This window comes from Varroa destructor, unplaced genomic scaffold (genome assembly GCF_002443255.2).
Source record: "Varroa destructor unplaced genomic scaffold, Vdes_3.0 BEIS01000007.1, whole genome shotgun sequence".
Classification (NCBI taxonomy): domain Eukaryota; kingdom Metazoa; phylum Arthropoda; class Arachnida; order Mesostigmata; family Varroidae; genus Varroa; species Varroa destructor.
Genome location: NW_019211460.1, coordinates 9,313,187 through 9,322,352, shown reverse-complemented (window position 1 = coordinate 9,322,352; position 9,166 = coordinate 9,313,187). Strand labels below are relative to the sequence as shown.

Genomic DNA, 9,166 nt, shown 5'->3' with positions numbered 1-9,166 from the left:
CTGTAAAAAATGTAGAATATATCAAGATATATATAATAAAATATGGCCCCCTACAGCAGACCTTTGTCTTCTCGGCGCAGCCCTGCTAGCTGGACCATGTCTCGCTTTTGTACTTTTTCTCCATTGTTGTTTCGTCCTTAAATTTATGTCAATAGGCAACTTAACGTACAGTTTCGACGTAATGTCTAGCATTAGAACATAAGGACAAGCTAGGAAAACAGAAGAGTCATCATGTTGTTTGGCGACGACTATACCTACAATTCAACAGATGACTGTAAGAATTTCCCTGTTTTCCTGTCGAAGCATTGCTAAAAATATGTGTAATTCGATTTCTCGCGTTTGTTCGTTTTGGCTCTTTCTTTCGTTCGGTCATACAATAGTTCGTCATTGAAGATTCAGGCTGCAGGCACGCCTAACCTTTCTCTTTGTCCGAATCGTTTGTCGCATTCCCTGTATTTTTTCTATCGACATTCAGTTCCCTACCTGCAATATCTGACTGCACTTTTTTGCTATTGTTTAGTGGGCCTAAGGCGCCGCCTTATGGGTAAACGTTGCTAAACGCGTCTTTGAAAAGTTTCGAAACGATACATTCTCTCGTTTTTGAACTTGTAAACGCTCACCGGCCTGATTGATTGCACCTGTTTGACGCGTTCGGCGAGGCGTGGAACGGAACAAAATAAAGGTGACGACCCCACACACACTGACAGCTAGATAGTCTTCCTATTTCTGGCGCAGTTGTAGCCTCCTCTGTCGTTCGTCTCCGGTCGTGGTCCTTACCGGCGACTAGTTTGTCGTATTTTAGAGCCAGCTACATGCGATCCTACCTTTGTACGGACCGACCAAAGCCAACTGGTTACCTGTTCGAATTCGTATTGCGCTCTTTCCTTTTCGCGAAACCGTCAGTCAGCCTAGCTCGCCCCAAGCCTCTCCCTTCTTAGTCAATTCAAGTCTGTTGCCACCAGTACCGTTTGCTCCCGCCGCTCCCAACAGAGTGGGCGAGTGCGCTCGTAGCTTTGTTTACTACCTTCTTTCTCTCTCTCTCTTTTTTAGGAAGAACAATAACACGAACGCAGTAAAGCGAAAACATTGGCGCTTCAAATGGTTCAGCCACAAGACAGTAAACGTGAACAGAAGGATGAAAGAAAACGAAAAAAATTTGTCAGTTTCACGGCACGCTCAATAGATACAGGCCGCCTCAAAACCGACAGAGATACTGTGCCGGTCGAAAGGGAAGAGGAAAACCGACTTGCCGGAGATCTCAAGTTCGCTCCTGGGTCAGGCGAACTGGAAATATACACAAAGACAGGCCCGAACCTTTTACCTCATTTTATCCAGGATCTTTTGGACGAAAAGCAAAAGTCGCGCTGGCAGTGACACTGTGAAATAGCGGAAGACTAAGAAAGGATCGGACCAAATCGTATTGACAGAGGTTGCCATCGGCGTAGAACCAAAGCTTGACTGAGCATGTTCACTTCAAAGCGACACGCATTTGTGCGGCAACCGTTTACGGGGACAACGGCAAGCAAATCTGACGGCAGGAACAGTACAACTATAGATCCAAGAAACTAGCTAGTCAGAGAATAATAAAAGAAAAGAGCTGTAAAGACAGACGAAGAAAACATAGAGACGGAAAAATTGCCTTTTCTGAAGGACACTGCAGTAAATAGGCAGTCCTCCTGTGTAATCACTCTGGGAATTTCATTCTCTTGCGGGCTGTTGCTGGACCTGTTCGTTCAGGCCGCGAGACCACTGTAACTTTTGTTGCATCCGGCCAACTCTGAAGGAAAGTAGCCAAGGTCTCAACCACAACCTCAGCCAGGACTGCCCCACAGCCCGGGGACTATCTGTACCGAAACCGCGTACTCCACTATACTCAAGCTTCACGAATAGCCTACCTGTCGAATTCTCAGCTTTGGCTAGTGAATAAGAAATGAGAACCTGCATCTAAAAAAGGAAAAGCTATTTTATCAACTATTATTAATGAAGGTGTTTCTGGAGCTACTCGGAACAACTTAGGGCCTGCTTATATCTTCACTACGCCATTCCAAGGTCTGCGGCCTTCGACCCATAATGTTCCTTGGTGTATACAATGCCCAAAAAAAAGCAGTGATCTTCTCAACACAAAGTTTTAGATGCAAGAGCAGCATAGTTTCATTAATAATAAAAGTAATAAAATAAATTGGCTTTATTCTTAGAAAATGAAGGGAGATTTAGTAGGTTTCCTACATCACAATTATTATTATCAAAAAATTATTGCTTAGCTCTGACATGAGTGAGTTGTTTCCCAAGTAATGCTGTCAACGTATTTTTTCAAGATATCTCGCGCTTATGACGGTTGTTTTGTATTTACAATGGAAGTTTTACCCTCGTTGCAAAACGCGAACGTTATCTCACTGTCTGGCCTCGTTACCACCAATTCATAAAAGAGACGCTTGTTCTACAATTGCAAAGCTTTGCTGACGGGGCCCTTGATATGTCTCCTTATATGTGAGTATATTAAAGTTTCCCTGTTTACTTTTTGTATCAGTAGTATAATACACATGCAAGCCCGTGCACGTTTATGACATAACAGGCGATTCCTTCTGGGGGAGGGTTTCTTTGAACGTTCAGCTATCGATATAGGTAAGCTGCTGCTCTAACCGTATCGCATCTTTGACCTAAAGGCAATAGATGATCAGCGGTTATATTAAAAAACATCGTTTATGCTTCCAAAGTTGTGTGAAGCTTTGAATATAGTCTGGAAAAATTGTCTGATCGCTCTAAAGCCATTGCGATTTCAGGTCACACAGACATGTCATTCTGCCGTCTGCTGGATCTTAATCCAAAGTACATCGACTGTATTGAACATATTGGAATGAGCGCGTTAAAAACAAGTAAGGTAACTGCGTCCTGCTTAAGGAAAAGCGACGAGCCAAAAGGACTAGATTATTTCTTTGACTATCTGAATCAAGATCAAAAGGTGAGATAAAAAATATGCTTAAATCATGTTTTTGCTGATCACGCTAATAATATATAATACGTACTTAAGGTTGAAAGTGAAATGTTTAGATGTCATAACTGACTACGAGATGGTTTCGCGCGTCAGATAGAAACGTGTCAACCTGAGTAAAGCGTGCGGAATATGCGTCAAAAACACCGTGTCATCAAAGCAACATTGAACTAGTTATTGTGTTATAAATGGCCCCGGGTGAGATCACTACTAAAGAGAACGGAGAAAAGAGTAGGCAGCGTCAGATGACGAGTAGGGAAAATTAAATGCGAGGCCAATGCTGAGTATGACATCATAATGGCCGTGAATAAGGCAAAGCCCGCATCAGTTATACAGTATTTGGTATATTCTGTTCTGAATGTGGCCTACATACACTCGCTGTCATAGTTCAGCTTAAAGATATTCATCGTTCGAGTGCAATTGTTTACTATAAATTGTTCAAGGCTTCTAGTTACATTAAATAACATCCTAAAGAATAGCCTCTACGGTACTGAATTTAACGGGCCGCAGCAGAAATGTAACGCTCGTTGTTTCTATCATCAGTCGGCTCTAACCAATATTACCACTCACTTTTGAAATGTTCTTTTTATATATGCCTATTAGGATGTGCATGTATAATATTCCCCAAGCGGTTGACGACCAGCGAACTACTCAGTTTTTTTTCGCAGGAATTAATTACTGCATGGGTTAATCCTCTTAGTGTATGCAGGTGTGTAGCTAACAAATGCAGGTGCTTTAAAAATGTGTATAAAGTACACAGACATGCACATACATATTCTAATCTGTTTGTATCTCAAGCTTCTTGCTCTGGGCTCCGCAACATCATATTGTGCCGCCTGTGAGGATTCGTCTCGTAATAGGGAAATTCGGCCTTCCGGTATTCATATACTGATTTTATTTTCTGTTGGTCCGGATAATTGTTAATCCTAGCCCTGGTAGATGGTGATAATAGTTGGTACTCGCTGTGTTAAATGATAGGAAAATCGATTGTTGTGCCAGGTTTGCTTATCATTATCATACCCCTTTTCCTGGGCTGATTCATCGGACTTCGTCTATGAAAATGAATACAAACAGACAACAAAAGGAACAGAGTAGAAAAATCCATAGGCCGAACAAAGCGTAACGACAGAAGGGAATCCCTTTAGCAACGTTATAGAAGACCTGACTTAGAATCCACCAAGCCCTTCTCCGTCTAGAATTGATATTGGGTCCAATTTACTCAGTGTGTTTCGATAGCTTCTCAGACGACGCCATAATTCCAGCAGGCAAGGAGTAGCCATTAGCACAAGCTCGCTGACCAGTGCACTATTCCTCGGTGTGTAAAGCAGCCGAAGAAATACAGCGACGCTGCCGCAAATGTCACTGGTAAAAAAATCTTTGAACCTTTGAAGGACACGGAGCGACAAAAAGGTGTCCTAAGGCTCTGCACAACGACACTTTGACCTTTATCATTATCTAGCATTTTTAGCAGTGCAAGACTACTCTCTCTCTCAGTACATTTCTAAGGTCAGTGTTCCCGACACTCTATGCTTGCGATCAAGTTGATTCAAACTGATTGAAGTTACCGGATATGAAGCTTACAAAAAGAACAGGTTGCGTTTCCATATACAATAGTTTTGTTATGGAAGTTTATTCTCGCATCAAGATTTTATTTGATTAACCGCCCCATGTCGTGTGTGCTCTTTATCCTCGTTGTTTCGCACGAAGCAAGATAATTGTTAACTATAACAGTAAATTTAGAGGTTAGGTTGGAGTTATAAAATGTAAGCATTTCGTGCTTTGTGCTGCTTTTGCCGTCATTCCTGTAATAACCACCAATGCTGTTATTGTAGAGTGTTATGTCTGTTTGTCGTAATTCGGTTATCTATACCTGAACGCTTAAGGACCTTTGCATATAAATGCTTTCGTTTAACTTATAGTACTAGCGGATAGCAAATAAATACTACAAAAAAAATTATATTTCTCTATATACATCGAGGATAGCCTTTAACTCAATGCACGGGACGACGACATCGTTACCGTATTTTCAGTTTTGAATAGCAATTACGCGCATCGATGGAAAATTGATGCTTTCAACCTGTTTGCCAAGTACAACAAAAGTTATCGGTGTTTTTGGCTTTGCAAGTGCTTTATTCACCATTCAATTAAGTCAAACCAAAGAACTTATCCTGAAGGAACGCGAACTTCTATGGAATAATAGAAACGCATAATTACTGCAGTGAGCTAAGTATAACGATTATTTTCAAAAATAATTAAAATTGCTCAGTATATAATGTTATATTTAAGGCTGTATCTCAAGGTTCGGCTAGAGACCAAGGCGGATGGGAAGATTTTAGCAGATGAAGCCGTCTACTGCGATTATTGGCAATGTATTCTATTGCATAGCTTTACTTGTCCATCTTAACTTACTTTAAGGAAGAAACAATATCTAGCTTTAGTTATTGGATTACTTTTGTGTAACAGCTAATATGCATTCTCGAAATGTTTCGAACGATAGAAATTTCTTTGCCCTCGGATCGGATGCTAAAAAATATTCTTAACTAAGTACCCGATTTGGTGCTTCAAATATTCACAATGACTTCAGAGACTTTAGCGAAAATACTAGCCAATAGGAACCCGAATCGGTTCCATCCATAAGCCAGAGTGAATGGATAATCCGCTACTTAATAAAGGCTTGACGTTTTCTATGTACCTTGAGAATTTAGTAAGCAAAACGAACACATCTTTTTAAAAAGTATGTCCTCAGGTGGCAGTCGATCAAAACACAAGTAAATAGGATACGTTATCTCTGAACTTCTGGCTTCAATAAGAAAACTCCAATTTGAAAGTCTTGGTTGAGCTGGACTTAACGTTTCGGCTGATCTTACGAAATACACTAAGGTGCGACTTTTTCCTGTGACAGGATTTTGGTCTGCAGCCCGAATTGTACTAAATGAAACTCTAACTTTCTCTATGTAATGTTCTCGAAGTTGATCAGGATTCAAAGCTACTCTTGCCATCTAATTCTCCTAAATTCTGAATTTTCGTAATATTTTACAGTAGCTTCGCTAAACATGGTGCATTAGAGTACGAAGTGAATTCTGCAAATCGAAACATGCGTCCCCATTATGCGTCCCCCCAGGCTGCTGACTCTTAACAGCTCTCATCAACGACACTAGCTGCACCTCATTAACAATTTCTGTGTTCACCTTAAATGCAAGCGTATATATATATATATATATATGAAACATGTGTATATATATGGAAATGTAACCAATAAACAGCTGCTTTAGCTAAACAATAAAAAGCTTTAGCCGCTTGCCGATATATTGTAATTTTGGGACCAATGTCTAAAGGAAGCCTATATAAAAGTATAAACAAAGGAAATAATTTATGAATCTATCTCTAACTACATCTTAATAGCCGTCGCCTGCCACCCGAGATTTCGATGGTTTAGGCATAAGAATCACAATGATGTTTTGATACCAGTGTTAAAAAACGTATACCTCAAAGTCTTTGCTTTGAGATACATTAGAAAAAGGGCCCAAGGATTTCCCTTCCACAAACAAGTACCCTTTTCCTTCTTCATCCTCTAATAGTGCCTATGCTATGATAGCTTAAGCTCAGCCATCGGCGCGTGATAAATCTTTCAGTACCTACTTTGATGAATAAACAATGACGAGATTAGCTAGCCCCAAAAACTTCCATGGGCCTACTGATCAGGGCCTATCGGCCGGTCGAGAGCAGTATGTGACAACAATATCACGTTCAGTATGTACGCGCTTCACGCTGAAAACAAGGTGAAAAAGGTTGCTGTCATGCTGAAATCTACGTCCCTCACTACCTCACCCAACGCGAAGCTTGGAGCTTTCATAATATCATAACGTCTGTCACTGATTTCACTCTACCTGAAATCTTTGCTATATCGAAGGCAACAACAGTAGCAGCTGCAACGGGGGTAGTGGTACGAGCTAACGATAAAGCTTTCTACAGAGATGAGGTGACTGCACAAACAGCGTTTACAAGCATTTTGTATAATAAGTATGATATTGCATAAGATGCACCTGTGAGCGTTAGTCCGTGCAAGGCTAGAGTAAATATATAAGGCAAGGGTTACAAGCAAATCTGACGGACTTGAGTTTGAAATTTGATAACCTTTGAAGCAATTGGGTTAAAAGGATGATTTTTAGAATTACTCTGCTTTATTTTTTGCGCATTTTTACCAGCGATCTAGCAGTTTCTAGATAGCCATATATTCGCTGCTCACGTTCCCTATGTGTAATTTCTCTCTCTGAATCTTCTCGAAGTAAATCAATAGTTGGATATGCTTGTTCAGCGGTTGTCCTTTATAGGGCATGGAAAGTTAAGAAAATAAGCGAATTGAAGCCTACGTTGGATCTTTCTTTGGTGAATCCAGGAAATAATTGGGTTTTAACGGTGAGATCTAGCGTTGGCATCAAATAGCCAAACCGCCTGCCCTCGATTACGACGTCAACGATCCATGAGTCTCATGAGGAACTCTAAAGAGCGATGCATAAAAGCCTCTATGTTTCGAGTTTTACGTTTAAGATCGCCTTTATTAAGAAGGCACTTCATAGGACGGCCGACTCCCAGCACGAAACGAAGTGCGCCTATGCTTGAATTCGGACATAATGTTACGCTTATCAAAGCCTAATGCTATGTCAATAGGAGTATTAATATACTCTCTGGCATCCCCTGTTTTCGGCGGTTTTTCCCCTTTGGCATCGTAACGTAGACGCCCTACATCACATAATCGTTCATTTTTAGGGTTCGAATAACAGCAAAGTATACCTTACGAAGGCATGCACGTTGCCTCGTGCACCTCTATCCATAGATTCGTAGAATATTGAGACCCGTAAGATACAACTAGCGCAGTACACTTGTTTGTTCCAGCCTGTACAACCTGCGGAGTCCTCAAGGGCCGGATGGGCGGCCAACTCAAATTCTTGACCTCATCCCGATTCACACGCGAATCAGATGGAAGAGACGAACGGTACAAAGAAGCGGCGAACCGAGCGCTGCATCATGGTGATCGCTGCATTTACAAGGATAAGTTACTATTAAGATGTCCGTGTTACAAATGTGAGCTCATTCCATACAAATAAAATCTGAATTTAACTTTTAGCATTCTACATACGTTTAGGCTAGTTGTGTTATTAAATATCCCTTTCTAAGTGAGCGGACAACACACATAGGAAACAATTGTTACTCGTTTACTTTATTAAAACTAGTAAAGCATGTTTGTTTGGGTGACAAATAATAGAAATTAAGAGGGGTAGCCTGGTTAAGCAGGCAGACTGCTTTCAACTGACAGCTTAACAAGCGACCCATCCAGCTAGTCCAACGCCGGACTAAAAAGTTTATTATTCATGTACATCGTTGCTTTTCGTGCCATATCAATTTTACCAGCTCGATTCGAAATAAATGACTCCGCTCGCTTCGGCAGCATTGCTTCTTAATTAGTTCGGGTGTGAAGAAATCTCTTTCTAACGGTATAAGCGATGGAGTCGGACTTTGGCCAGTTCGACGGCGCGAGGCAGCCATGAACGCCGGAACGCACGCATCGAGAAGACCTGTACTTGAGAGTAAAGTGAAAGAAACGGGGCGTATGCGGTTAGTAAAATGTCGTTTCACCATCGCGAAGTCAATATTTCATTCTAATGGTTAGATTCTTGCTATTGGCCTTTCAATGGACGGCTGAAGACATCTGCCGATCCTGTGCGAATGGGGTCCATTCCTATAGAGTGACACCCCCTTCGATTCAAAGAGGCCAACAGTTTATCCATAGAGAATCATACAGTATGCTACACTCTTCATTTGCGCTATAAAACACATAGAGTTGGAAAGAAGTTACAATGCACAGACTAATGTAACGTAATTTACGGTGACATATTTATAAAAAAAAGTGATGACGCCGGTCGGTTCGTGTATAAGTCTGGTAATTTGCCGTCGCAATCGATTAGCCTGAGGATTGAAAAACATCTGCAGATTATGAACACTAAAAACAATTTCAGTGCATCACTCCAGTGTTGCACCTTTCATTTGCATCGACAATAAGCACTTCCAAAGCCTAACACCATCTTTGTCCTACGCCTAGATACCATCTTCAGCAAGAACAATAGGCTTTAACTGCCGTACACATATATGGCTTGTCCTAATCTTGTTGAGTCGAGCTTC

At 41.1% G+C, this 9,166-nt stretch overlaps 1 long non-coding RNA gene across 1 annotated transcript; it reads left to right on the top strand.

Moving 5' to 3' along the window:
- The first annotated feature begins 1,095 nt into the window (after positions 1 to 1,095).
- Positions 1,096 to 8,277, top strand: LOC147754283 (uncharacterized). Its single transcript, XR_015317705.1, has 3 exons — positions 1,096 to 2,487; positions 2,781 to 2,959; positions 7,883 to 8,277. It is a non-coding gene; the product is annotated as an uncharacterized LOC147754283 (long non-coding RNA).
- Positions 8,278 to 9,166: the final 889 nt, after the last annotated feature.